We start from the raw sequence: 10,465 nt of genomic DNA, 5'->3' as shown, positions 1-10,465 counted from the left end.
AAACTGTGTACAAACATGATCTCTTGCTGTCTTCATTAAAATAGTATATAGTACAAGTCCCTAACACAGATCAATTATACTGCCAAGATGTTGCAAGAACGTGAAGATATTGTCATATAATTGTTTTAGAGAACATTTGAAGACTAGTGGAATATACAATTAATATTAGAGACTGAACACTGGCAAAACCCATTTCTAAAACTACTGTTGCTAAGGCCATCAAAGACTCCTAACCAAAAAATCAAAATGTTGGCTGAGTGTGGTGGCTCACACCTGTAATCCCAGCACTTTGGGAGGCTGAGGCAGGTGGATCACAATATCAGGAGATCAAGACCATCCTGGCTAACACAGTGAAACCCCGTCTCTACTAAAAAATACAAAAAATTAGCCAGGCGTGGTGGCAGGCACCTGTAGTCCCAGCTACTCGGGAGGCTGAGGCAGGAGAATAGTGTGAACTCGGGAGGCAGAGCTGGCAGTGAGCCGAGATAGCGCCACTGCACTCCAGCCTGGGTGACAGAGCGAGACTCTGTCTCAAAAAAAAAAAAAAAATCAAAATGTTATCTTCAGTCCTCAACCAAGTGACAAAGTAACCACTCTATTTATCTAAATTCCTTTCTCTCTTAGCTCACTGGGTAACTCACATTCCTAATTCTCCTACCTCTCTACTCCTTTATTCTAAGTTCTTCTTTCCATTTGTCTTGCTAGACTAGTCCTACATCAGTCTCTAAGTAATTCTGCATCTTATCTGCCTAGTCCCAGATCTTTTTCTTCTCTCTGGATGGTCTCCTGCCGAGCTACAGATTTCTGTTCCCAAGTATACCTTGTTATCCATGAGCATTCCAAATATAACATACTCTCTAATAGCTGCTCAGAAATTGCCTCTCTGCCTCTGTAAATGGTATCACTATCAATCTATTCTCCCACTGGAAATTTCAGTTTTTCTTGACTTATTTTATTCCCCATCAATTATTGTACTTACATCTCAGAAGAGTCTCTGGAATCTAATGTCTTCTCTTCATATTCATTTTTATTGCCTCAATTTAACCCTTCAGCATCTCCTACAGAAATTTATATTGACCCTCCTACCTGATCCCTCTATCATTAGTCCTTACCTACTCTAGTTCATGTCCACATCATCTGCAGCACTTTCTTCTTCAGGTAATCTTACAATACTCCTTCCCAGATTAAACTGCATGAGGCCAGGGACTGTGACATTAAAGTGTTATTTTCCCAGCACCTAGAACAATGCCTAACAAATACTACGTTCTCAGTAGATAATGGAACAGTGAATATGGAGGCTCCACTGTCTGCTCACCACCATCCTGACAGCCAACCACCTTCATGAGTCACTGTTTTAAATAAACTATACCTCTACACAGGGCAGGATAGTTCAGTCATTTAAAACCCAGGCCTTTGGATCCCTCCAATTCCTGGTTGATAAGTTTAAATACTTGTAACCATTGTTATTTGTGTTATTATTGAATATTTTCCTCAGTAATTTCAACTGATGAATTTGTACTTATCTCCAACTCCTCAAACTTTATTAAATCACTTTCACCCAGTTATAACACTTTGAACACAATAACACCTCTTTTCACATCAGTCACACACATTGCAAAGGCTATATTTTATTCATCTTTGCATCCCATCATATAATAGAATGCCTAGCACATAGTAGTTTTCTAAGAAATATTTGTTGCTGCATAAAAGTAATATCAAAGAAGCCAGGAGAATAGAAAGTTCACCAAAAAAGGGCTAATACTAATCAATTGTACAAATACGTCAAGAGGAATGAAGATTAAAAGGGGCCATCACTGTGGACTTCAGGTTAAATGTGGTGGGTTGAACATTTTGGTTTGCAACTGCTCTTCTTCAAACCTTCACTAAAATAAAATTAAGGGAAAAACTAAGAAATAGATAGATAAGGCAGAGTGCGGTGGCTCACACCTGTAATCCCAGGACTTTGGGAGGCCAAGGTGCATGGATCATAAGGTCAGGAGCTTGAGACCAGCCTGACCAAGATGGTGAAACCCTGTCTCTACTAAAAATACAAAAATTAGCCAGGCTCAGTGGCAGCCACCTGTAATCCCAGCTAATCAGGAGCCTGAGGCAAGAGATTCGCTTGAACCCAGGCAGCAGAGGTTGTAGTGAGCCAAGATCATGCCACTGTACTCCAGCCTAGGTGACAGAGTGAGACTCCATCTCAAAAAAAAAAAATAGATAAAATGGATAAATATACTAGGATTAAGGTAACATGAATGGAAGTGACAGCAACAAAATTAAGAACCTACCTAGAAAGCAGACAGTTGATTAGTAACTATCAGCAAAACAAGTAAAGCCAAAGCCTGAGCCAGAAGTAGGAAAAGCCAAGAAGCAAATGTATTCATCACACAGAATCTCAGAATAACTCAGGAATCAAAAGAACTACTATTCCTAAAAACTGGTGGTGTAATTTGTGCTGGAGATTACAAGAATCACTTCATTTCTCAGATTCCTACCCCTTATTCCGCACTGAAAGGCAACTGCCCCTGCTCCAAACAATAGAAGCCGAATGGTTTACTCCTTTGGAGAAGTGAAACAGAGGACTCAAGAACAACAGGCCCAGCTGATGACGAGTGCATCATACTGAAAACAAGTGTATAAGGTGAAACTCTTGTGCAGTGAATGATGAAACACTTGTTCTTTTTTCTTCACTTAGCCCCAAGAGGAAATACAGCCAAAAAAAAAAAAAGCGAAATACAGCAAAGTGTATATCTTCCCAGGAAATTAGAGGGTTCCCCCAGGAGGAAATAGACCAATATAAAAGTAAAAATATTGAAATATTGATAATTCAGAATCCTCCAATGAAAGAGCCTAGTCAGTTCAGCTTAGGTGCTCATAATGCAAACATTAAAAATAATAATGTAAGTAACAAGAATGGATAGAAAGAAGGAGTGTGTTCACATGCCAGGACATGGGGGAATAAGAAAAGTAAACATAAATTTTCTAGGGTAAAAAGTAAATAGATAATATCTAAATAAAAAAAAATTGTGTCAGTACACTATAAGCATGTGTAGTAGTCAGCATTCTCCACAGAAACAGGAGCAATAGGAGATACATATATATATGTTTATAATTATGTGTATGTTTATCTATGTTTTATATTTTATTTTATATATAGAGAGATTTCTTATAAGGCATTGGCTCTCATGATTATGGAAGCTGAAAAGATCCACAACCTGCTGTCTGTGAGCTGGAGACCCAAGACAGCTGGTGTTCTAAGTCTCAGTCTGAGGGCAGAAGAAGCCTAATGTGCCAGCTCAAGCATTAGGCAGAGAGAGAGAGATAATCTCCCCTTCTTTCACCTTTTTGGTCTATTTAAGCCCTCAGTGCATTGAATGATGCTCATCCACATTGGGGAGAGCAATCTGCTTACAACATCTAGGGCTGAAATGCTAATCTCTTCCCAAAACATTTTCACGAGCCCACCCAGAATTAATGTTTAACCAAATATTCAGGCACCCCATGACCTAGTTGATTTGACACATAAAATTAGCCATCACAGCCTGTTATTGAAAAATATGCAGGTAAATACTTGAATAATCATCTAAATGAATACAGAATGCTTGATTTGTGGGCAGTGAAGATAGGTGGAGCCAGATGAAGGGTGAAGGGATGGCAACTTTTGTTTTCGTTTTTTGTTTCTTTACAAGCCTTGAGAAAACTGCCTAAACTATCTGCATACTTAATTTCTATTCACATAATGTTAAACAAAAAGAAATGGTTGATCTTTGCCTGAGCAATTTCAGTAAGGTGACTGGGATAGAGGCCAGATACTAGGATATAAATAGAATTTATAACAATGAATGCAGGTTCACTGTTTTAAAAGTTAATCTAAAAAGAAGAAGAAAAGAAAACTGTCTAAGGAAGGTATGAAATCATACCTTCCATACCTTTTTAGGAAAAGAGAAGTTATCAGTGTAAGAAATGCAAAATTTGATGCATATGCCATAATAAATGAGAATAAAAAAGAAATAATGAAAAACAATAAAGGAAAAAAATTAATCCAATTTTTTAAATGGGCAAAAGAGCTGAATAAAGAATACTCGAAAGACGACATACAAATGGCAAACAGGTATGTGAAAAGATGCTTAACATCACTGATCATCAGAGAAATGCAAATCAAAACTACAATGAGAAATCATTGCACCCCAATAAAAATGGCTTTTATCTAAAAGACAGGCAATAACAAATGCTGGAGAGGATGTGGAGAAAAGGAAACCTTTGTACGCTGTTTGTGGGAATTTAAATTAGTACAACCACCATGGAGAAAAATTTGGAGGTTTCTCAAAATGTTTTATGTTTTGTATTTTATCTTATTCTTTTTTATGGCTGAATAGTAAAAAAGTAAAAATAGACTACGATATGATCTAGCAGTCCCACTGCTAGGTGTATACCCAAAAGAAAGGAAATCAGTATATCAAAGAGATATCTGCAACCAGGTTCATTGCAGCACCATTCACAGTAGCCAATATTTGGATGTAACCTAATTGTCCATCAACAGATGAATAGATGAAGAAAATGTGGTACATATAAACAATGGAGTACTATTCAGCCATAAAAAAGAATAAGATCCTTTCATTTTTCCAACAACATGGATGGAACCCAGGTTACTATTTTAAGTGAAATAAGCCAGGTACAGAAAGACAATCACATGTTCTCACTTATTTGTGGAAGCTAAAAACTAAAACAATTGAATTTATGGAGATAGAGTAGAATGATGGTTAGCAGAAGCTGGGAAGGATGGTGGCGATCGGGGAGAGTAAGGATGGATGGTTAATGGGAATAAAAATATAGTTAGAATGAATATAATCTAGTATGTGATAGCACAAGAGAGTGACTACAGTCAATAATAATTATTGTACATTTTAAAATAACTAAAAGAGTAAAATCGGACTGTTTGTAACACAAAGAAAGAATAAATGCTGGAAATGATGAACATCCCATTTACACTGATGTGATTATTATGCCTTGTATGCCTGTATCAAAATATCTCATGTGCCCCATAAATATATACACCAATATGTACCCACAAAAATTAAAAATAAAAATTTTTAATAACATAAAATAAAAAAGAAGAAACAGAAAAAAATGATAATATTATAATAAATAAGAGAGACCAGGTACAGTGGCTCACACCTGTAATCCCAGCACTTTGGGAAGCCAAGGTTGGCAGATCACGAGGTCAGGAGTTCAAGACTAGTCTGGCCAATGTGGTGATACCCCATCTGTACTAAAAATACAAAAATTAGCCAGGCATGGTGGTGGGCACCTGTAATCCCAACTTCTCAGGAGGCTGAGGCAGGAGAATTGCTTGAACCCAGGAGGCAGAGGTTGCAGTGAGGCAAGATCGCACCACTGCACTCTAGCCTGGGCAACAGAGCAAGACTCCATCTTGAAAAAATAAATAAATAAATAAGACACACTGTAGACATACACATAATACATTAGATTTAGGAAGTAAGGAGAGTGGGGAGTCAGTATATTCACAGAAAAGTTAATAATAATTGTAATAACAGCAAACAAGTTTTGAACAGGCACTATACTAAAAATTCCTGTACATCATCGTTGAGTCCCCAAAACAGCCCTGGCAAATGGGTTTCATTATCTCCATTTTACAGTTGAGGGAAATCTCTAGGTCAGAGAAAATTGTTCTAAGCCAGGAGTTCTTAACTGGGGATGATTTTGCCCAGGCAGTCTGGAGACATTTTGTCACAACTTGGGTGGAGGGATGGATATTATTGACATCTTGGTGGAGGTCACAGATGCTGCTAAACATCCTACGATGCACAGAAAAACTTCCCCTTCAACTAAGCTAGCTCAAAATGACAGTAAGGCTGAGGCTGAAAATCCCCTTTTGTAGGAGTACTCAAAGAAATTAAGTGATAAAAATGTATAAGAAAAGAGACTTGGCAGCTGGATCAAGGCTTAATAACTGTTACGCTGAGGGCTTTTCATAATTGTGCTAACTCAAAGAAGAAAACTGACAACCCATAGCAAGAGAGAAATCTAAGAATGAAGATCATGCATTAATTTTATGTGGCAAGATAAAGACAAAACAATAGACGGAGAGAAATGTTGATGTACAGGTCAATTTGGAGAATGAAAGAGTAAAGAAAATATAATTATATGAAAGTGAAATTTATTAATATTGATTGGGCACTGCACTTTAAAGCAAGGAGCAGGATACCTCACCAAACATTGGAGGGATGCTGGAGTGAAATTGAGGGAGGTTATGATTGATCCTTTCTATTTCCTCAGAGAAGAAAAACGCTAGAAAATCTGCAAAAACAAATCTAGGAAAGATTAGATGGAGCATAAGGAGAATAGTAAAGATTAGGAACACCCACTGTAGGTAGAGGGAAACTGAAGAAATTTAAAGGATTCAACAAATTTAAAGTCAGTAAATTTTGAAAAGCCAAGCTTTGAGGGTTCAGCTGAGTGTAAGAGTTTCGAGAATACGTAAAAAAGAAGTCATAGGATTTTTGCCATTGACCATTTGGAGTAACAACATATTTAGCCTCATACCAAAATAAGAAATTGAAAAAAATATATCAGACAATTGTTTTCAGACTTCACACAACAAATAGTGCAGACATATGATCCTGAGAATAAAAAACATAAAAACAAATGAGTGAGCCTCACAATCATTTTGGCTTCTATGTCATCCAATATTCTGGATCATGAAGCTGGGGTAGAGAACCCCATGCAGAACACAAAAAATGAGAGAATGTGAGAAGACAGAGATTAGGGCTTCAGAACAATCAGGTGGCTGGAAGTTATGAAACAGAGAAGGAAGCTACAAAAGAAAAAGGAGGAGGAAGAGGAAGAGGAAGTTATCAAAAACCTGCATAAGTTCCTTTAAAAATGAACTGAGTGCTAATCTGTGCATGCAAAATTTTAAGAGGCAGGGAAAATAATAACCAAGGAGTCTTAAGATGAACAATTCCCAGAGCTCAAACAAAAGAGAAACACTCAAATTCCAATCCTCCAGAGGGCAGAGCATTTGGGAATCATCTGGGACATCAAGGAAGAAGGCAAATGGGCCAGACTGTCTCTATTTCTCAATACAAATAAATAGACGATGATGATAGATAGATAGCTTAGATGATAGATAGATAGATACATGATAGATATAGATGATAGATAGATGATAGATAGATAGATAATAGATAGATGAGAGAGAAAATAAAAAGTTGACAGATACGCACTCAAAAAAATGATCAATATCATTAGTAATCAGAGAAATAAATATTAAAAAAAAGATACCACTACACACCCATTTGATTGGATAAATTAAAAAGACTGACAATACCAAATGTTGACAAGAGTGTAAAGCAATAAAACTATCATACATTCTGATGAATATATAACATTTCCAACTGTAACTTTGGAAAATTGGCATTTTCTTACAAACTTATATATATGCCTGTCCTGTAACCCAGTCATTTCACTTCTAGGTTTTACCCTAGAGGATGAAAACATACAAATATTCAAAGACTTTTACAGAAATTTTTATAGCAACTTTATCTTAGCCAAAACCCAAAAACAATCTAAAGGTCAATTGACTTGTGAATGAATACACAAATATCGGCATATCCGTACAATATAGTTGTATTCAGATATAAAAAGGAACAAGTTGCTTATACACACAACAATATGGATGAAACTTACATATATTTTTCTGAGTAAAACATCAGTCACCAGAGTACATGCTGTATAATTTCATTTTCATGAAACTTTGGATTGTCTATATGAAATTCTAATCTATTGTGATAAAAAGTTTATCCCTGGTTGCTTGGAGACAGGGAGAGGGAATTGTTCGGAAGGAGACAAAGGATTTGGGGATAACAGAATTGTCCTGTACCTTAATGGGGGGGTGGGCGTCACATTAATATATACATTTGTCAAAACTTTTGAAACTATTTAATTAAAATGGATGTTTTTATTTATGTAAATTACACCCCAAGAAAGTTGATTTTAAGCAAAAAGTGAGAGAATACTCAATTTTGCTGAAAATGAGAAGATGGCCCTGCCAATACAATAAGGGTCCTATTGAAAGCTTCATCCATCACCATTAACAGAAACAGAAGCTATCTCTAAGGTGTTCAAGGCACTAAAAAAGAGGACAAGAGGGAGAGTGGTAGAGACAAGCAGTCATGTGTCTCCTGATGAAAGGACATGATGCCACTCTATGAAAAAAATGCAATCTGATCAATTGTCTAGATCTAAAGACCAGTTGGATATAGATCCAATCAGAAAATAAAACAAATGGAGGAATCTGTTTAACAGATGCCATGGGAACACACAGCAACATCTAGACTGCAGAAAACTGCAGGAAAAAATGACAGGATTTTTAGAACTAGGGAAATATCTAGATTAATCTTTAGACTAACAGAGAATTCAAAGATGTGTTAGACAATCACAATTATAAACTTTATTTGGATCTCAATTGGAACAAATAAACTGTAAAAAAAAGTCTATAAGACAATTAGTGAAATGTGAACACTGTTTGATGATATTATGGACATTGTTAATTTTTAGCTGTGAAAATAATATTATGATTAAATTATAAATGTTCTTTATTTTAGAGACATATACATAAATATTTACACGTAAAATTATGTGATGCCTAGGATTTGATTGATATAATCAGAGGGGAGAGAAGAGGGGAGGAGTAGAAATGGGTAAGATTGGTCATATGTTGATGGTATATTGGGTTATTATATCACTCTCTCTGGTTTTGTATCTATTTAAAATTTGCCCGCAATAAAATTAAGTTAGAAGGGAAGTGAAGACCACCACTGTTTTGCAGGATTCAGTGGAAACAGGCTCTGTGGAAGAATGTGGCAGATCCAGCTAGCTGCCTGGCCAGTGTCTGTTAACCTTTCTTCTTCAGTCTACTAGTCAGAATAGAGTAGCTTATGTTGTAGTGACAGACCTGAAATAACAGCTTAACAAAGTCCATTTCTTGTTCGTACCACATATCCCACATGGGTTGGCAAAGGAGACCAGCTTGATGAAGGCTCCACCCTTAGTTAAATCACTGATCTACAAATACCTTTTCTCCGAATTCTTAGGGAAAGTGAATTAGTACAAATGAAGTAAATTTCTTGAGCACCTAGTATAAGAAAGTCCGGTATGAAGTGTTGCAAGGGCCTCTCTAGGCCTTCATAGCCTAATGAAAAATAGAATATACAATTATAACACAGAACAACTATGATTTTTTAAAACAAGATTAAAAGTTACAAAGTCTTAGCGGTTTATCAGAAGAGATCGTATAAATGAAAAAAATGAAAGATGTAAACAGCTCCAAACTGAAGGAAATATTTTCAAATGTTTGTTCAATGGATGTAGATAAAATTCAAACTTACCCAGATAAAAATAAAAGTCCTCTAATCTCACAGAACATTTATAATTAGAAGTTACACCATGAAATATTTAGTCATTTCAAGTTCAAGTTAGTAGAAATGTTTTTCGATGGAGTTTCTGGAACATAAACCACTCTGCTTTCTGGTGGGAAACATAAGTGACTGTGTAAGTTGAATATAAAATGCATGAACATCTGGAAGTCTGCTAATTGCAGACAGAATGTCACATAAAACAAGAAATCAAAGAACTTCTTTCTAGCTCATATGTGTTTAGGAGAGAGAAATCACTTTCCCTGGCACAAGTATACTGGCATAATTGACAAAACGTTGAGATGGCACATTTCCCCATATGTGCTTTCTTGGATCCAGTCAAGTCCCATGAACACTGGACTCATAAACTCTACATTTGGTCTAGGGCAGTATATGATAAATTCTTATATCAGTGGTAATAAAAAAGGTAGAGCAGAAGTTTAAATACAGCAAACAGACAGGAAACTGAACTGCCTTAGCCAATTGGAATAAAGTAAACTCCCAAGAAAGAAACTCAAATCTAAGTGCATTAGGGGGCAGGTCCCCAACATGCTGAAAGAAATATCATTTCTATTACAACAGTCCCGAAACCACTTCAAGTCTATAGACCTGTTTTAATTGGCCAAGAATTTTTTCCCATAAATTTAAGCCAACATTTAAAACTTAGGGAATTTCTTATAAAAATACTTACATCGGCATTTTCTTTAAAAAAAGACCCAACAATTGCCCCATAGCTACAGGCTGCTAACACACACAAGAACTTCTGGAGGACACATCTGCCTCCCAGTCATCACCTCTGCTCACACAAAAAACATGTAAGTCCAGCCCTTTGTTACTTTTCATTTCACCTTGTAGACATGTGAAATCATAACCATTGCTGCAGAAAAAAAAGTAGTCATAGTTGGCCGGGTGCGGTGGCTCACGCCTGTAATACCAGCACTTTGGGAGGCCAAGGTGGGCGGATCATGAGGTCAGGAGATCGAGACCATCCTGGCTAACACGGTGAAACCCCGTCTCTACTGGAA

This window comes from Symphalangus syndactylus, chromosome 11 (genome assembly GCF_028878055.3).
Source record: "Symphalangus syndactylus isolate Jambi chromosome 11, NHGRI_mSymSyn1-v2.1_pri, whole genome shotgun sequence".
In the NCBI taxonomy this organism is placed as follows: domain Eukaryota; kingdom Metazoa; phylum Chordata; class Mammalia; order Primates; family Hylobatidae; genus Symphalangus; species Symphalangus syndactylus.
Note: the sequence above shows the minus strand (reverse complement) of the source record.